Here is an 11,617-nt window from a genome sequence, read left to right on the forward strand (position 1 = left end):
AACCAAGCAGCATTTCCAAGTCTTATTCACGCTTTTCGAAAATGAAAAAGCAAACAAAACTACCCCAGATTATGTCACACGGCAGTGGGTTTGACTGTCTTCATCGACAACTTGTGGCGAGCAAGTCACAGCTCGTCGTTTCCCTGCTGCGAGCAGGAGCTCTCGTTGAGGGGGAAGCAGCTGGAGAATGACCGCCAATCTTTAGAAATCCTTGGAAACCCAAAAAGGCTCCCACGCCTCTTCCTGGTGCAGCAACAAAAACCTGCAGTACATTTGGCTGGCGTGATGCGCAAAATAAACGAATTAATCCGCAAAATCAGATGAATCCGCAGCCACGTTTACGTAAAGAACTCCTGCAAGGGGCTAAAAGCGAGGGCGGTTTGGCTCTTCCTAATTTTCAGTTGTATTACTGGGCCGCAAATCTAAATTGTATGGCATATTGGTTATATTACCATCTTAAGGAGAATGGTCCCACTTGGGTGCAGATGGAAGCATGTGCATGTCTCCCAAATTCATTAGCTGCCTTGTGTGGTGCGCCACTGCCCTTGAAAGTTGGGGTATCGGGAAATAAACCAGTATTATCTCACTCCCTTCGGATACTATCTCAATTTAGGAAAAAAAATGGTGTAGTTGGTACTTGCCTTTTTAGCCCAGTGGCGTCGAATCATTTTTTGGTACCCTCAACAGTTGATAAAGCCTTTCATTTGTGGTCCAGCCTGGGTCTTACACGTTTAAATGACCTTTTTGTGGATGATATTTTTGCCTCTTTCGCACAGCTAGTCCAAAGATTTAATATTCCTAACTCTCATCATTTTAGATATCTGCAATTTAGAAGCTTCGTTAAGAGTACCATACCGCTTTTCCCATATAAACCTCCTACAACAGTTTTAGATGATGTTTTGTCTTTAGATCCGACAGAGAAAGGGGGAATTAAGCGCATCTTTAATCTAATTTCTCATATGGTAGCTCCGTCCTTATCCAGAATCAAAGACCTGTGGGCACGGGATCTTCAAACACCAATCGGAGAGGGACTGTGGTCTAAGGTTTTGGGTAGGGTACATAATTCATCTATGTGCGGTCGTCATGCTCTGATTCAATTTAAGGTAGTACATTGGGTACACTATTCTACGGTAAGATTGTCCAGAATCTTTCCAGAAATCAACCCTTTGTGTGATAGGTGTAAGCTGGCGGTTGCAACACTGATCCATATGTTTTGGTTATGTCCAAACTTAGAAATATTTTGGAAGGGTATTTTTGAAGCCCTCTCCCTAGTGTGAGGGGTCGGAATAACTCCTGATCCTTTAATATTAATATTTGGAGTTTTACCGGAGGGACTGTGGCTGCCTACTTGGGGGTGTAGGGTTATTGCGTTTACCACCCTTTTGGCACGACGTTTAGTTCTTTTGAGGTGGAAGGAGGCTGCCCCACCCACAACGTCGCATTGGATAAGGGATGTGCTGATGAACCTTAGGCTCGAGAAAATCAGATATATTCTTCGCGGTTCTGAAAAGAAATTTTATAGTACATGGGGACCTTTTCTTTCATTCTTTGACGACACCGCTACACAAGTGCAGGAATGACATATACACTGTTATATTGCTAATATAGCCATGGGGGATGGGCAACGGTACAGTTGCTTTCCATGCTGCTCCTATTTGGTGGGATATTTGAATGTATTGCACTGTATTTTTATTCTGTAACCATTATGTATTGGAAGTGATAGCACAGAAGAACTTTCTATGACTGTCTGGACATTTACGATTAGACTTAGACTTCATGGTTGTTTGTGTTGGATAACTTAGAGTGAAACATTTTTTTTTTTTTTTAGTTTGGGGGGTGTGTTCTGTATTTTTGTAAAACCAATAAAAAGAAATTTGAAAAGAAAAGATGAATCGGCAGTCCATCTGCATGCTATAAAGCAATGCTGTGTCGTGAGATGCTGACCTGGGTGACATCACATTCGCATTCATCTTCAATCCAAGACTGGAGCCGCATTCAAAAAATTGAATAAATAAAACGATCGCTTCCACACACATCTAAGTGGTCCATTTCATTCAGGAGCATAAAATACGACGTGAAATATGAAATAAACATGCTTTTTGCTGTCATAGGTACTCTAAATTCATATACTGCAGTGGAAAGTCAATTACGTGCAATGATATTTTCGGCTACCAGGGGGAGCTATGCCCCTCCGGCCCCCCCTTAATCTCCACGTATGCCTGAAATGGATGTCAGTAACCTAGTTAACAATGTCATGTAAAGAAACCCTACACCGTTGCGTACCAGCCTTTTGTCATTCCTATGTCACAGATTTGATCCTCCATCCGGCCATCCATCCATCTGTCCGCCCGTCCGTCCGTCCATCCATCCATCCATTTATCTAGCCCTTTCAGAGAGAACTACAATTGTAATTGGATGACCTCCACCTACTGTTGACCTCCTTGGTAATCCATCTGAAATGTATTGTCGGTTATGTGTAATACAAACAAACAACTGTAAAATCCAAACAAACAACAAAAATAACTCACAGTACTACTTTATTTGCATTTGTGCCATCTGAAACATCAAGCCAAAACTCTTCAAGAAGTAACCAGCGCTTCATGCTTACATGTGCAAAAAAAAAAAATAGCCCGTCAAGAAGCGAGGGTTTATTCGTGCCCTTGTGTGATATTCAGCACAGTACAAGACTGTGATAAATGTGAGAGTTGCCAGTTAATTCCCACCAAGTGTAGTCACTGTTTTGCTTCCCACAGGCAGCAGGCTGCAGATGAGTCACCGCTGTTGACCTTTCTTATGTGGTTTCAGAATAAGCGGGACTTCATTATTTTGTGGGTTGCTTGTTTGGGTGAATGTCTTTTGTGCCATTCAGTACAAGGGAGCGCTTGGGGCTCATGAAGGGTTTCAATGGAATTTCACTTCCTTTTGTATTGCTGAACTGTAGTCAACAGAGTAGGATTCATCCTACGCGTGTATCAATTACTCTGCTGAGGGGTTTTGGAAACAACCAGTGAAGTGTTTCCATGAGACGCAAGGCTCATTAGTGGTCAAGTTGCTCCTATACAGCTGGAGTCAGGATCAGATGTGTACATGAAACTTTTTATTACATGAGATTCACTACTGAGATGTAAACACAGCATGTGCCTCTCCCCTGCAACTGCACTTCTCTGCATCTCATCTTATAGCTTGCTCTTCTCTTTTGGTCAATTAGCTATGCTTTTCCGCATAAAAGACTTTAGCATCTGAGCTAACGTCTCAAAAACCACCAACTTGGGTGCTACAGAGAGAACTTGCACTGTCCCATCTTAGTACAACCAAAAGTTGTGACATTTTTGTGTGGAAACTTGCTGTGGGTGTTGGCCTCTTTGCTGTTGTTTATTACTAAACAGATGTGCCAACTCAAGCCAGAGAGAACCAACAGTGGCCTCCTGAGGTTTAGTCCAAGAAAGTTAGCAGGCATGTGGAAACTTGAATAAGCACTTTGATGTAGTTTGGGAAAAAGCAACCCAGCGTCTCAGTTGCATTTGTTTAATCTTACTTGTCATATTTGTTTGGATTTGCCAAAGATTTATCATTCTAAAATCCTCCTGCATGTCCTTGCAGCCCAAAAGTTGAGAATTTGAGGTTAAGATGCATCTTCCAAGTGAAAGCCATTGCAGCTTCCTATTTTGTAGTAGTATATGCTACGGTTGTTAACAGTGGTTTATTGTACACTGTAGTCTTACATCTACAGTACTAGTAGATCCTCAGTTTTACAGAATTGGCTGTTGCTGCCGATAATATTAACTACGCAGGGTCAGATCTAGAAAAATATTGAAAGGGTGTCGAGAGGAGGGGCAAGAACTTAATGAGGGTGGCAAATATTTCATGATAATATGATAAATCATACAATATTCTGTGACAATTCAACTCAAGGGCCTTCAATTGATTTAATACAAAATCATGAAGACATTTAACTTTGGTCTGGTGTTAGCTTTCTGTTACTTTCCCTGGTGTTAGGGTCGTTTATGACCTGTCTTTTAAATCTGCCATAAAATACCATTAAAAAAAAAAAAAAAAACATTTCTGACCCAACGTGTCTCTTCGCTCTTGGTTACGTTGTTAGGCTTCTATAGCAATGAAAAATTGGTTACAATATTTTTCTTTCTTATGACAGCATACTCGTTTTCAATATTAAGACAATTAGTTTAAATTAATCTAAAGCAATAAAAATATAAATCAGTTTTGGATGTGTATGACAATTTTAAAAAAGTTCAAGAAACGGCATTTGGAAATTTTAATCGTTTTTCATTTTGATTAAATTACATCCAGTTATTCTGATTCAATCGATATATTGATCCACATCGATTAATTGTTACGATCATGTTATTTGTTATGAACATAAAGCCGATGTGTATACTGTATGTATTGAATTGGAGTTCGGTTAGAAGCTATATGTGGACACTACAAAAAGCCACAAGTGACATTTATCCGTAAAATATTTTATTATTATAAGGATCTTCATTGACACCACGACTTCATTGATGAAAGTCAATGTCAAATTGACTGGAGCTTTTTTTGTTGTTTTTTTCCCCATTGGTGGCAACTGAGGTGGCAAGTCTGTCTTTTATGGTGGCAGTTGCCACCCCATGCCACCCTGGTGGCTCCACCCCTGCATTTAAGCAGAGATGTGTAAAGTAGCCAAAAAATTTACTCAAGCAAGAGTAGCGTCACTTCAAAGTAATATTACTCAAGGAAGAGTAAAAGTAGTCACCCAAAAAATGTATTCAAGTACTTTACAAGTAAAAAAGTATCCAGTGAAAATAATACTCATGTGATAAGTAACATTTTGAGTAACTGCTTATTTTTGTTTGATTTCTTCTATAAACAATGGTATTTTTTTCTGTCAGCACAAACTTATCTGTATGAACTGTTGTAATAATGATACTGTACAATAAACCATTACATAACTACATTAAGCCAAAGATTTTTTTTTTTAAATCATTAAAAATTAAAGAGTGGGAAAAACCAGTAATGAAGCACTATTCGTCTGAAGAGCATGATTGCCCTGCCCTCTAGAAGAGAAAATAGTTCCTAGTTTGAATAGTGAATACTGTAGATCCTTCATAGTTACTATTATGAAATCAAAAGGATAATTTCTCCGGTTATCCGTGGTCAATTGGTGCCAAATTAAAACTGGGAGAGAGTTTTAAATACGCGCTTTCGATTCATGTTGAGGGCTCGCTCTATTTCAAAGAATTCATTTGTTACGGTGCTTTAAAGAGGCTTGATTGAACAGGCTTGCATGATCATAGAATGGCAAGCTTGCGTCTGATTGGTGTACTAGAGTCATGTGATTATTGTTATGATGTCTCATTGGTGAAATTAGTAGCACTACTCTTGGCAATAGCATCGCTAGCAAAAATTAAAAAAAAATCTAATATGTAGAATAAAGAGGAAAAATGTAATGACTCATGTGTAGCCCAAAGTAGTGGAGTAAGAGTAGCGTTTTTTTTTTTTTTTTTTTTTTTTTTTTTTTTTACAAATCTACTCAAGTAAAAGTAAAAAGTATGGCTTAGTAAAACTACTCTTAGAAGTACATTTTTCTCAAAAAGTTACTCAAGCAAATGTAACGGAGTACATGTAACGCGTTACTATCCACCTCTGCATATAAGTAATGGATTCATGAAACCATTCTGAAACAGGAGAACAATATGCAACCTCTGAATTATATCTTCCTGGCATTTCGATTTGGATTTCCGCTCTGATGCACTTATTGCCATATTAAGAAAATCAAACAATACCCCTCAGGTTAAAGGTTAACAGATGGTCATTTACAGAAAAATACCCACTGTGGATGTACACAGGATGCCGATGAAGAGGGCAGGAAAGTACCACTGACGCAGGTGGGGAGGTACCATCCTATCAGTGCTTTTCAGGAAGGTAGAAGCCACTTGTCGGCATTTCTGGCCTTCTTTCCATCCCTGTGAGAGGAAGTACTGCTGAATTCCCTGTCTCTATTTTTGGTTTGTTTTTCACTCTTCATTTTTGCCCTGGTGATTGATTAATTGAAAAGGCGAGGAGTCCTCTTGATTCGGTACCGTTTCTACACCTTCTCTTGCAAAGCAAAAGTACCAAAAAAAGTATGGGAATAATGATCTCGTCTCAACTTACACACAAATGTATGAACCTTGTGTCAGAGACGAGGGCCTGTAGCGGAAGGGAGTCGAGAGAGGGATGATATTGGCCTAATAACAAAAACATGGGCGCTGCTTTCAACATTGCAGGGACAAGATGTCAGAAATCCCCTGCGAAGGATCCCTAACTACCTATTGTTGACTGATGGCAGCTGGCCCAAACAGATGGTGAATATCATAGCCTTATCAAAGACATGTGTTTTTTTTTTTTTTTTTTGCCTGGTAAGGCCTTCACTGTTCCCTTCTTGCCATTGTCTCATACAAATACAGTATGTTTGTCTTCATCTAGTTTTCGTTGACAAAAACACAAGACTAATTTCGTCTAGTTTTAGGCCATGTCTAGACGTAGCAGGGTATTTGGCAAAAAGAAGAATTTTTCTACGATGTGGCCTATCATCCACACGCACATTTAAACAAGGGTTCTTAAACACTCCGTCCAAAGTGAAGATGTGTGAATTCTGCGTTTGTAGTGCCATCATGTGGACACTGATAACCAAAGATTTAACTGGGGAAACATCACTGACTGCGACAAACTTTGTCCCTACGTCACACATGAGACATGAGTTTTCATTTGGAGTAAATTAGACATGTGCCTTTTGCTTCCATTTATTTATAAACTCTTGCAGTGCTTCATATTGAAGAACATATGCGGAGGATGGAGGTATTATGGACAATTATTTTTCACGCATTGTTGTGAATGTACTTAAAAATGAATGAACGTGGTTGGCTGTGGAAGCTTTTTTTTCTACGAACGTGCTGGTGTAAACTGTAGTAACTATTTTTTTCCGGACTTATTAGGGCAGGAGCCTCGGTTTTAAAAAAAGACTCTGCTACGTGTAGACAAAGCCTGAGTCGACGTTTACTAAAATGTTTTTGTCTGTAAAATTAAAAACATTACTCCAAAAATAAATAAATAAAGGTTTCCAACTATTTCAAATGAACATGACAGACTGTATTTTTTTAAAAAGTCGTACGACAGTTTAAAAGGGTGCTCGCCGTTAGCGTTCGCCTAATGCTAACATGAATGCTATGCTAATGCTACAAGTTACCTTTAGTGTGTGATCACTCAGCCCAGACCTTGTGCAGTGGTCCCCAACTTTTTTTGCACCACGGACCGGTATAATTGGGGCTTTTTTTCACAGACCGGCAATGTGCGTCAGAAAATGACGGTAAATATAAACTAACACGTCGAGGCTAAAAACTAATACAGTATTAAGTGCAGGGAAAATGCCACTCACCATATACTGAATCAACCTTTTTTTAACAGCGGCCTCACCTAAAACTTGTCAGCAAATATCCGTGGTCGGAAGCATAATGAGTTCTCCAATCGTGAAAGGTTTCTTAGATTTAGAGATACAGTTCACCATGAGGTATGATGCTCTCAGCGCATTCACTTTTGTCGCCTCGTTTGCTAGCTTTTAGCCTCATTTTATGTGGAATAGACTTGGTTGTAGCTTGCAGGTTCCTCTTCTGGCTGAGCCGGTGGCTTTTTCACCGTTAAAAAAAGAAAGAAAGACGTCGCCGCCCGCACCGTGCAGCCAACAGCAGCTAAAGTTACTGTTTACTGGCGCTGGCTGCTATAACTGTGAAAACACCCTAGTATTTGCGGCCAACCACTAGATTGCGACTTATACAAATCTCTACTTGGATTAGTCGATAGAGTAGACAGGGATATTGATGTGTCAAGAGCCACAGGCCAGATTGCAGTCGTTAATAAATTATTAATTTTTCTGCGGCGGGTTAGCAAATGCGCCACGGACAGGTGCCGGTCCACGGCCCGGTGATTAGGGACCACTGCTTTAAAGGGTAAAGCAACATTGCATATTCTCTCTGGCAAATCTTACCGTGTGCAAGCCTGCATGGGGACTGGAGGCAGCACACTGATGGGTTGGGGGGTGCAGCATGTCACATGAGTGACACAACCAGACACTGCTACAATACTGGCTAACTAAACATTAAAATGACACATATTGTGAACATGTGACGGGAAACTGTTGCGCATTTTTGTCTCGTCAGACAAAAAACTGGCATTTATCTCGTAATGCTTTAATCTCCCAAAACACGTTTCTAGCTCGTTATCGTCTCATCATCGTCGTGAAAAAAAGGGTTCGTTGACAAAATATTTTCATTATCGTCATCGTTGACGAAAACAACACTACTTCTTGCCTGTGGCCTTCTGAAACTATAGAACACCCCTGCTCAGTATAAAATCTAGGACTGTTTAGCAGAATATGAAGTAATTATGTTGTATGAATTGCAACAGGTAAAGGTTCAGGTTATATTCTGCCCAGGAACATACATAACTGTTATTGATAAAGATGAGAAAGAAACTTTTATTATTTTGTTTACTTGTCATGAACAAATGTGAATCTTTGGATTTGTTGATTGAAATGATCATTTCTCTTGACATGTCGGAAAATCTTCCGTCACTTTAATATGCTGTGGCACTGTTGTTGGGAGTCACTGTTACACAGTTGTATGCTTTTCAATTCCTGAGAGGAAGTTATCTATAGACGTTCACACCAGAGAGCTGATGGAATTGGAATGTTTTACATAAAATGGTACAGTAAATGGTGCCAAGTGTTGTTGTTTTGTTTTGTTTTTTGCGTGTGCCTGAATAAAGAAAAAGTATTGCGAACCACTAGAAGGAGCCCTCATACACAGCCCAAAATCTGTCTCTGTCTCCTACCATACCCTGAAGGTGGATCTGAAACAAGCACAGATACAATTACTCATAATTATCGCCCTCTGATGTACGTGTTTTCTCCTCAAGCTTTCCTCTTGATGTTTTGCAATTTGTTGAGGGACAGCCTGCATTCTTTTTCCACACTTGATGATTCGCACAATACGAAAATACGAAAAACTGGTAAAACAGCAGAAAATGTTGGGAACCCTAGACACGTGGAATTCACTAAGAGGCTGACAGTCGCAGTCATACTGTACCAAAACAGTGTGCCGAAAGATTTTTAATTACGTGTAGGCTGCTTACAAGGCTCCAAGTTATGAGTTAAGCTGTGGCCAATTGACAGTTTCAGCCCACTCCTTCCCCCAAAGGATGTACTGCTAAAATTCCATTACAGTATATCACACCCTCCAAGTTATGAACAAAATGTCATAGTTTTCCATTTTGCAGTTTTTGCCTCTCCTTCTTGCTCCTCCCAAGGGATGCACTGCTTTGTCTGGCAATGAGCTAAAGCTGACAACAGCAAAGGACTGCTGCAATTTTCTTTCCCAAAATGCTTCCACTTATGACCAAATTGCAGAATCCCAAGATTGAGGCACTGGGACGTGCTGACACATGACCATGCGGTTAGAAACAGCTGGATTGCTGTGCAATACAGTACAAACGCAGCCCAACTGTAGGTGCATGTGCTCCACACGGGTCAGTCAGCTGTGTGTAATGAATGCTATGTGATTTAATACACAGCGGGCTTGTGCATACATGTGCGAAGAAGAAATTATACGCATCCAAATTTTAAAATAATATTCCAAGTGAAGAATTTTCTACATTTGTCCAGCAAATTTACAGCCAAAACACTTTATGAGGACTCACATTTTATAATAATACTGCTGTTGACCATACTGCAAATACAGTATATCCCAGATAGCAAATACAACTGGAGCAGACAACAGCCAGATGTACTGCGGATTCCGGCCCAACTTCGTAAAACGGATCCGCCCCAGTGTCTTTTTGAACAATGGCCTAAACTCAGTACGGAGTCACTTGCCGGATCAGCAACCAGTTTTGGGCCACAACTGGTCCAAGGTAGCACACGACATTAATGTATGGCCCAGATATGGCACACCTTACTCAATCTGGGCCAGATTTGTATCAAAAGCGTTTTCAGTATTAAATTTTTGGTTCCATTTTGTTCATTGTATCATACTGTAATGTGTTTAAATTGCAAATTAAATTTGTCTATCAAGGACTGTGATTGGGGATTGGTCCGCTAAGAACGTTTAGAGCAGCGGTTCTTAACCAGGGTTCGATCGAACCCCAGGGTTTCGGTGAGTAAGTCTAAGGGGTTCGGCGAAGGTAAAGAAACACAAAGCCATATTTTGGTATGCTGATTTAATCTAGGCAAAGTGACTTTTTAGACCAGGTTTTGGACTGGTGTGCTCCCAATTTACAGGCTTAATCCATTTCTTTTAACTGCTAGTCCTCGATCTGACGGGAAAAGGAACTGGTTTGCTCAGTGGAAGATTGACTCGCACTTGGTAAGAAGGAATACAACAGATCAATGGGGAGCGTGGTCTCAAATTTTGACCTGTTTATAAAACATGCTTTCAAAATGAGAAGAAATTTGAACACGAATTTCTGAAATAATTAGCTTGCTAGCTTAGATATATCAGTTTTGAATTTGTAAAAAAAAAAGCTTTATTATCTAATTCCGAAGGGTTCGGTGAATGCACGTGTGAAACTAGTGGGGTTCAGTACCTTTTGCAGGGTTTAGAACCACTGGTTTAAATACTTGCCAGGGTTGATGTTGCATATGCAGTTACAAGTTGATCAAGCAGTGTTAGATTTAACAGGGAAACATTCACATCCCTAGGTCTACTTTAATGGTAGGGTTGTGTTAAGTTAGTGCCTGTGTTAAAAAGTGTGGGTTCATAGTGTCTTAACTGGAAGACATATTTGAATTCAAAGTGTCACAGTGGAATTCAGACCTTTGTTTATCCCACTTGAATTCCGGCATCCTCAACCGTCCATTTATCGCTCAGGGTCCCCTACTGGCTTTGTTTCCACTTGGCTTCTGTTACACAAAACACTGTGTTTCAGTATTTGTGGTGTTGTCTCTGTGTGCCAGACGTTCTCTAATGTCTTGGATGGATGAAGCTCTTTTACCCCAGTGAGTCTAAGAGCTTTACAAGCCAAAATATCGTGAAGGGAGAGCCCCCCCCACCCCCAAATACAGTGGTACCTATACTTACGAAATTAATTGGTTCTGGATTCAGATCAATATAGCTTTAGTGTATGTATCTGTGTTAGGGGCCATGTGTGCGTCCATGTATTACAAAATGCACTGGGGAAAAAAAAAAAAAAACGGAAACCATGAAGTAAACACTTGTGTTGAGTAATTATGTCACAGCAACCATTAACAATAAGTTGTCCTTTTGAAATGTACTGTTCAAGCTGTAAGTCATTTGTGTTACAATGACATGTTTGCACAGGCATATTGATTTTGACAATGTACATTGTTAAAGCCATACAAGCTGTTATAAGTGTTCATACTTGAATTCTTATTGTTTGCAAAAAAAAAAAATGCATATACTTACTGTTTAGACTGCATGTACAATTGTTAAATATATTAAATTGAAAGCTGGTAAATAAGTCAACGAGAAATGGCTTATCTGTGTTCCATGCATTGTTTCAGATTTTCAAATTAATATAACAGTCAGCTTGGGCGAATTTATTGTCATTTATCGTTATCGAAGTAAATCTG

This window comes from Corythoichthys intestinalis, chromosome 2 (genome assembly GCF_030265065.1).
Source record: "Corythoichthys intestinalis isolate RoL2023-P3 chromosome 2, ASM3026506v1, whole genome shotgun sequence".
Classification (NCBI taxonomy): domain Eukaryota; kingdom Metazoa; phylum Chordata; class Actinopteri; order Syngnathiformes; family Syngnathidae; genus Corythoichthys; species Corythoichthys intestinalis.